Source organism: Salvelinus sp. IW2-2015, unplaced genomic scaffold (genome assembly GCF_002910315.2).
Source record: "Salvelinus sp. IW2-2015 unplaced genomic scaffold, ASM291031v2 Un_scaffold1085, whole genome shotgun sequence".
NCBI lineage: Eukaryota > Metazoa > Chordata > Actinopteri > Salmoniformes > Salmonidae > Salvelinus > Salvelinus sp. IW2-2015.
Genome location: NW_019942722.1, coordinates 363,610 through 372,418, shown reverse-complemented (window position 1 = coordinate 372,418; position 8,809 = coordinate 363,610). Strand labels below are relative to the sequence as shown.

Below are 8,809 nucleotides of genomic sequence, written 5' to 3'. Positions count from 1 at the left end.
CACTCATATTATTACCATTACCATTGCTTCACTCAAGAGGAGATTCCTAAGTGACAATACATGCTCAATGTCATTAGTATATTATCAATCATTACAAAAAGCTTCAGTCAAAGCTATTCTGATTACATGCTTCAGTCATAGTATTACTGCATTATCATGCTTCAGTCATTAGTATTACTCATTACAAGCTCAGTCATAGATTACTCATACATGCTTCAGTCATAGTATACTCATTAACAGTCTTCAGTCATAGTATTACTCATTACATGCTTCAGTCATATTATTACTCATTAGCATGCTTCATTGTCATAGTATATTCATTAAGCTCAGTAAGTATACTCATTCATGCTTCAGTCATAGATTTACTCATTAACTGCTTCACTCAAGTATTTACTATTACATGCTTCAGTCATAGTATTACTCATTACATTGCTCAGTCATAATTATTCCATTAACTGCTTCAGTCATAGTATTATTCATTACAATGCTTCAGTCATCTATTACTCATTACATATGCTTCAGTCATAGTATTCTCATGACATCTTTAGTCATAGTATCTCATTACATGAATCACTCATAATTCATTACATGCTCATCATCGTATTACTCATTACATGCTTCAGTCATCTATTACTCATTACATGCTTCAGTCATAATATATTATTTACATGCTTCAGTCATCTTATTACTCATTACATGTTCACGTCATAGTATTACTCATGACATGCTCAGTCATCAGTATTATTCATTACATGCTTCAGTCATATGATTACTCATTACAGTCAGTCATAGTATTACTCATTACATGCTTCAGTCATAGTATACTCTATGTTACATGCTTTCAGTCCAAGAGTCTTCTCTATAGATTCATTGTTTCAGTCATCGTATTTACTCATTACATCCTTCAGTCATAGTATTATCATTACATGCTTCATCATCTTATTACTATCATCACACTGCTTGCAAGTAAGTATTATTCATGACATGCTTCAGTCATTTATTAGCATGCTCAATCAGTTACATGCTTCAGTCACTAGTATTACTCATTACAGAGCTCAGTCATAGTATTACTCATGATACATGCTTACAGTCTAAAGTATTACTCATTACATGCTATCAGTACTAGTATTACTCATTACATTGCTTCAGTCATCAGTATTCTTACTGCCTCGATCTTCATTACTATTAGCAGCTCATCCATAGATCATTATGTCATACACTATACTTAACTATGCTATCCAGTCAAGTATTACTCATGACATGCAAACATGATACTTACATGCTTCAGTCATAAACTACCTGCTATATAGTCTCATTACATGGCTTCAGGTCAGGAGTATTTATCATTACATTGACTCTCCACTTCACTAAGTATCTTACTACATTCATGCTTCAGTCATCTACTTATCATGTACTGCCGTATAATATTCATTACATGCTCAGTCAGAACATTTACATGTAGCACTAGTAATTCATGACATCTTCAGTCATCTTTATTACTCATTAACATGCTTCAGAGTCATAGTATTGATCCATTACAAGCTGTCATCATAGTATTACTTCATTACAAAGCTTCAGTCAATCGTATTACTCATACATGCTTCATGATAGTATTACTCATTGAACATGCTTCAGTATCATATTACTCATCTACATGACTTCCATCATAGTATTCACCCATTACATGCTTCAGTCACAGTATTTCATTACAGCTTTCATGATAGTATTACTCATTACATGCCTTCATCATTAGTATTATTAACACATAACAACGGAGGTACATGGAGGAATCAGATAATGGAGAGAGAGTATTATACATTGCATGTATACGAAGAGAATTAAGAGCAACTAAGTAGGGGGACCAATCTCTCTATTAGGTTAAATATCTAGCCATCCACTACTTGAGGAAATGAGTATGGTGCGCAACACTAGCTAATGTTGTGGGAGGACAACACGCTACGTAGGTATCTTGTCTGATGTCGGAATAGGCGATGAATCTTAAATATACCATCAATTATCGACTATGCTTTTCGTAACTGTTCGTCGAGGGTTCAGACAGTCGCTCGTGCGGTTTCCCTAAGCTCAAGTAATCAATTAAACGCCAAACGCCGAGGCGTCTCTCTAAAAACTCCAGCCCTCTCAGCGTGTGGGCATTCCAACTTCGAGACTAGTCTCATAACGTGCAATACATTATATGTCTGTTAGAGGTAAACCCATATCTGTAGATTCTCACCGATCGATCCGAACAAATCACTCCATAAATCAGCAAGTGGTCACTCGACACACATAGCACAGTAGATAATAAAGTGTAATCTATCATACAACTAAGCACCCATTAATAATAGTCCAAGAATCCTTCCCCATACCCCAGTCCACCTACAAACCAGGCGCTCATATACACCTCTCCCCCAACATAGAACCTAAACCACGAAGTTATATGTGTGTAATGTCTTGCTCCTTCTCTCTCTCACACTATGATACTCGTATTGGTGGCTTCCCCTTCTCTGCCACTCCCATCAAGGCGCTAGGGATGTGCTGGGGAGGGGGGGGTGGGCTCATTGCAGGGCTGTGTTCTCGAGTAAGTGTACACACTACCACATACCCTCACATCGACTGGCTATATGGAGGTATGCTTTAGTGTCCCTACACTCAATCGAATGCTTCATTTTATCGGTCTGCCTATATCCTAGATTCCCCAGGTTGCACTGGCACCCGCACACGAATGTGATGCGTAAATCTAGGTGCTAAATCGGCCCACTCGCTTCACCAACAACAATCGCTTAATTCCCCCTCGGACGAAGATGTATATTCCAGTTCTCGCTCCATCTAGTTTGGAATAGCGAGTTGGCGATCCGTCTAGATTTCTGCGCCATCGTCGACATGATTCTACAGGTTGGTCAAGCTTACAATAAGTATGTTATCTAACCTATTCATTGTCACCTACTGAATTGTATGCCTTTAATTTAAGGTGACTGTTCCTCCCAGACATCTCACATCCACTAGAATATTTGCTACTTATCGCTTGGGTGATTTTGTGATCGTTTGCTATTCATCACCACAGTTTGCAGTAGTACTACTCAGTGGTTCTGAGCAACTTATCCGCCCAGGCTCGTTGAAAATAATTGCAACCACTACTCCCTGATGCCATATCATATGGCACAAATGAACTCATAAGCTTTTTCCATAACATGTTCACCGAGCGTGCAGACATAGAATTCTCACTGGGCTGGGTGATCAGTCTAACCTCCCACTAGCATTCTAGGATAGCGACATCAATATTCATTTGTCTTTGTTTCTCCCTGCCTCCACTGTGCATGACTATATGTTATCTCTTCGATGACTTTTCCCCTTCTCCACAAACCACTGCTTGGCGATTGATCCTCCTTCCCGCATCCCACATCATTGCGAAAAGGCTGCCAATTGTTGATTTCTGACGGCATGCCATATTCGAACATCCAGCTTACCTATTTTAATGTCTATTCTATGACTTGCTCTAGGATCCATTGACTCTCTTCCTCTGTTGCTCTATATGACAGAAATCTGAGTACAAGTACTGTTGACCTAAGGACATAGTTTTGTCCAGTGCGTGGTCTAAATGTGTGTCTCAAGAGACAGTACATAAATATACACTAGTGTGATTTTTACATCATGGAGGGAGCTTACAGCTCACGTAACTGTTGTCCTAAACCAGTTTGAGAGGGCCGTCTTTCTGCTGAAGCTGTTGATGTTTTCTGCTTCTTACTCCTCATTAAGTATGATGTGTCTTAGTACTTGTTGTTATTTTTCAATTACAGCAAGCATATTGCAACATGTGTGGGATTTATAGTTTCACGCCGCGCTTCGCCATCATGGGAATGTACATCCTACTTGTGTGACATTGTTCCTCTGCCACACAGAACAAAGAATCTTGCATAGCTCTATAGTTGTTTACTGTTTCACTTCTATATTTCATCACTAGTGGCGTACTATTGAGCCACTGCCATCACCTTCACCTCACCCCACTAGATACATTAAGCTATTATCATAATCATGTAAAACCCGACTGAATACTCACTAAATTTACAGCACATAGGTAATTGGCTAGACCTCTTAATTATCACATCAGTCCTACCCACTCTATATGTTATTTGATTTAGACTAGGCATAGTCAGATTATTTATAGGTGAACAGCTATTCTTTATCTTACACATGCCACGGGCTCCCATCATGAATGGCCCAAAAATTTCCTCCTGGGACCTTTTAGAAAATAAGAGAAAGACCACAATCACTACAGTACAATGAAGAGACCTTTACTATACACAACCAGCAATAGTCGCTCCCAGGCAGCCAACTACGAATGAATTAACAGTAGCATCGGTAGCAACACAACATATTTGGCCGCAGCACATGTATAATGGTTGCCGAACACAAATTACATTCCTACTCCTTCGTTACAAGAAAGGGCAGCGCAAGACAAGGGCCATGGAAACGTATGTTCTCATTAGCATCCACCAGCTGAAATGAATTTTTCTCTCCCTATAATGTTGTCTGTATGCGCTATACATGAACTTGGTTCCTCCTTTGCGTGATTATTTGAAGAAGGCTCTGACAATCATCCACTTCTCACCGTGATGCTATGGTTGCTTTTTTATTATACTTGCTCTAATCCACCACACTGCTTTAATGTTGAGACATAGCGTGGATAAGTCTGTGTCTTGACTGTATCTCTGAGCTGTTTTTGACTTGCTATTCTCTACTCCATATGCTTGCAGCACCTCTATTTTTCCACATTAACATGATTTCATGTCTTAAAATGTACGTGTTCACCGTTTAAATAATCTCTACCTGTTTAAAAGTTCATCACCCCTCAACCGTGATGCTGATGCTATACCGCATATATAATCTTGCTCCTTTGACCACATTGCCACTGACTTATTGGTCTGATCATTCATTCTCTGCTAACGCCCCAACAAGTGAGAAGCTAATAAATAGAGTAAAAATCCTGATCTTCAAACCTAGATCGTTGGAGAGGATCGCCTACTCAATCTCAGACAATAATGTCTCTAGAGTAGGAGACTGGCAATGATGATCCTTTGAGCTTGTACCGAGCGATATACCCCATGCAGCTATTGAGCTGTATCTATCAAATCTGAACATCCAACCAGTATTTTTTTAACCACATAGCTACTCTTGACCATTGGAAGCTTTCCTACAATCACCTACTTATGCTAAGATCAAATGCTATAGCGCGGTATCTACTCGCCACATAGCTAGTTGTGCTTCCTCCCTCATCCAATGATGCTATTGTGCTGTTCCCCTTCTCTCGTTTCCGCTCTCCACAATGGATGCTATTGGTCTTCTCGTATCCCACACTGATAGCTATTGGGCTACCTCCTCCCGGCTCGCCGCTCTCTCCCCCTCCCTCCCACTACAATAAAGAGAGAGATCTCAACAATAATATGGAAAATTTTGAATTTCTACGTAAACGTATGTTAATCTACCACAATAACTGACTGTTTCTGTGTTTGGAAATATAATGTGTGGGTGTTTCGCGTAATCCTCTTCTCGGCTCCATACAAATGAATGCTATTGGGTGCTAATTCTCCCCCATGATCACACAGATGATGGCCGAGCTATTGGTGCTTCCCTCCTCCTAGATGTCTTAATTGGCTGCGCCTCATCCCTCCTCCGACAGCATATAGCTCCAAATACGTGGTGCTTTTCTCCCTCGTCTTGCAGCACACATTAGATGTTTCTTATTTAATAGTGTCGCTAATTCTATGAAGATGTGCCGTGGGTTAGACATCATCAATCCAATGGTTTGTCATTACTATAACAAACAACCTTCGATAGTATTGTACATTCTCCTGTCCAGAGGACAAACCAGTGGATATGGCCTGTAAATGTCTCACTGTAGTCTCCACAATCCTCTACCCGACGGCAGGGGAAGAGCCACACCTGGCCCGTGCAGGCTAGGGCTAAAAGCCAGGGAGAGCCCAGTACACACATAAACACACACTGACTGACTGGCACTTTTTACAGCGCACAAACATGCAGCCTACACAGCCTTGTTTTTTGTATAATATGGGAAACAATATTGTAAGCACGAAAGTATATAGGGCATGAGAAATAGATGGTCTTCAACAAAACGATGCTGTCTGTTGTTTTTGATGCTGTTTGTTTCACAATGGCTCCGAAAACCGTCTTTTACGTACAGAAGAAAGTGTTCTATTTTAAAGAGTAGTATGGACTCATGGGATCTCTCTCCTCTCTCTGCAGGTCGTTTGGTGTGGTGCTATGGGAATGTTGAGTAGCGGAAGAGTACCGTGTAAACAGAGTGGACTTTCAGCCATCATCTGGGGGGTGGGAAACACAAGTCGCGAACCCTACCATGTCCCAGAGAGCTGCCCAGACGGCTTCAAAATACTGCTGAGACACGTGCTGGTGAGACAGAGGGAATGGAGGGAGGAATGGTGGGTGTAGGGGAAGGTGGGGACAGGGCATAAAAGAAGGGGTGCCTCGAGGACAGGGGATAAAAGAAAGGGTGGAGGACAGGGCATAAAAGGGGGTGGAGGAAGGGCATAAGAGGGGGGAGGACAGGCATACAAGGAGGGGTGGAGGACAGGGCATAAAATAAAGGGTGGAGGACAGGGAATAAAAGGAGGGGTGAGAGGACAGGATAAAAGGGGTGGAGAGACAGGGCATAAACAGGAGGGGTAGGACGAGACAGGGATACAAGGAGGGGTGGAGGACAGGGCATAAAATCAAAGGGTGGAGGACAGGGGCATAAAGGAGGGGGGAGACAGGCATAAAAAGGAAGGGGTGGAGGACAGGGCATAAAAAGAAGGTGGGTGGAGGACAGGGCATAAAAGAGAGGGTGGAGGACAGGGGGGCAGCTAAAAGAAGGGTGGAGGACAGGGACAAAAAGAAGGGGTGGAGGACAGGGCAAAAAGAAGGGGTGGAGGACAGGAATAAAAGAAAGGGGTGGGAGGACAGAAAGAAAGTGGAGGACAGGGCATAAAAGAGGGGTGGAGGACAGGGCATAAAAGAAGGGGTGGAGGAAACAGGGCACAAAAGAAGGGGTGAGGACAGGCATAAAAAAGGGGGCTAATGGGAGGGAACAGGGCATAAAAGAAGGGGTGGGAGGACAGGGCAAATAAAAGGGTGGGAGGGACAGGGATTAAAAGTAATGTGGGTGGAGGACAGGGCATAAAATGACAGCATGGTGAAGGACCAGGACAAAGAATGGGAAGGACAGGGCATAAAGAAGGGTGGGAGGAAGTGGACGTCCACATGATGCTATTGGTGCTTTCTCCCTCCCACATGATGCTATTGGTGCTTTCTCCCTCCCACATGATGCTATTGGTGCTTTCTCCCTCCCACACAAAGCTATTGGTGATTTCTACCTCCCACATGATGTGATTGGTGCTTTCTCCCTCCCACATGATGCTATTGGTGCTTTCTCCCTCCCACATGATGCTATTGGTGCTTTCTCCCTCCGACACAAAGCTATTGGTGCTTTCTCCCTCCCACACGATACTATTGGTGCGCACCAGAGTTGCCGTGGTGATCCAGATCCAAGGTGTCATCAACAACAACCTTTCCATAGTTACTCTCCTGGGACGGGACCTCTCTTATCCCCCATCCTCTACCCGACGGCAGGGGAAGAGCCACACCCTGGCACCGTGCAGGCTAGGGCTAAAAGCCAGGGGAGCCCAGTACACACATAAACACACACTGACTGACTGGCACTTTTTACAGCGCACAAACATGCAGCCTACACAGCCTTGTTTTTGTATAATATGGGAAACAATATTGTAAGCACGAAGGTATTAGGGTACATAGAAGAGGCTATCACACAAACGATGCTGATGTGTTGATGCTGTTTTTCACAATGGCTCCTGAAAACCCGTCTTTACTGTACAGAAGTGTTCATTTTAAAGAGTAGTATGGACTCATGGGATCTCTCTCCCTCTCTCTGCAGGTCGTTTGGTGTGGTGCTATGGGAGATGTTGACCGGAGAGGTACCGTATAAAGACGTGGACTCTTCAGCCATCATCTGGGGGGTGGGAAACAATAGCCTGAACCTACCTGTCCCAGAGAGCTGCCCAGACGGCTTCAAAATACTGCTGAGACAGTGCTGGTGAGACAGAGGGATGGGAGGGAGGAATGGTGGGTGTAGGGGAAGGTGGAGGACAGGGCATAAAAGAAGGGGTGCCTCGAGGACAGGGCATAAAAGAAAGGGTGGAGGACAGGGCATAAAAGGGGGGTGGAGGACAGGGCATAAAAGAGACATTGATTTATTGACCCTGGCCACATCTGAGTCCTGCATGCCTCTTGCAGCATGCCTAAGGCACGTTCACCGAGATGAACAGCACCCTGGGCTTCTTTCTTTTGTGTTTTCAGTCAGTAGAAAGGCCTCTTTAGTATCCTAAGTTTTCATAACTGTGACCTTAATTGCCTACCGTCTGTAAGCTGTTAGTGTCTTAATGACCATTCCACAGGTGCATGTTCAATAATTGTTTATGGTTCATAAACATGGTTTATGGTTCAGATCTGTGAAGTATTTGGATTTTTACGATATCTTTGAAAGACAGGGTCCTGAAAAAGGGATGTTTCTTTTTGCTGAGTTTATTACAGGGACCATTAAGCTATTTGATTCTTCTTTTAGGACACTTGGGGGTATCAGAAACAATGTGGAATATATATCTTGATGAATCTTGGTCTACCTTTTTGCTATTACTCAATAAGGTAAAGCATAAATAGTCAAATCAGGTAATGTCACACTGAGCGATGGACGTAGAGCGAGAGGAGAGTATAGCGTGTGGAG

General features: G+C 42.8%; 1 pseudogene; it reads left to right on the top strand.

The window, feature by feature from the left end:
- LOC112069711 (mitogen-activated protein kinase kinase kinase 12-like) overlaps positions 1–8,809 on the top strand; it is a 42,175-nt pseudogene that overhangs the window by 7,985 nt on the left and 25,381 nt on the right.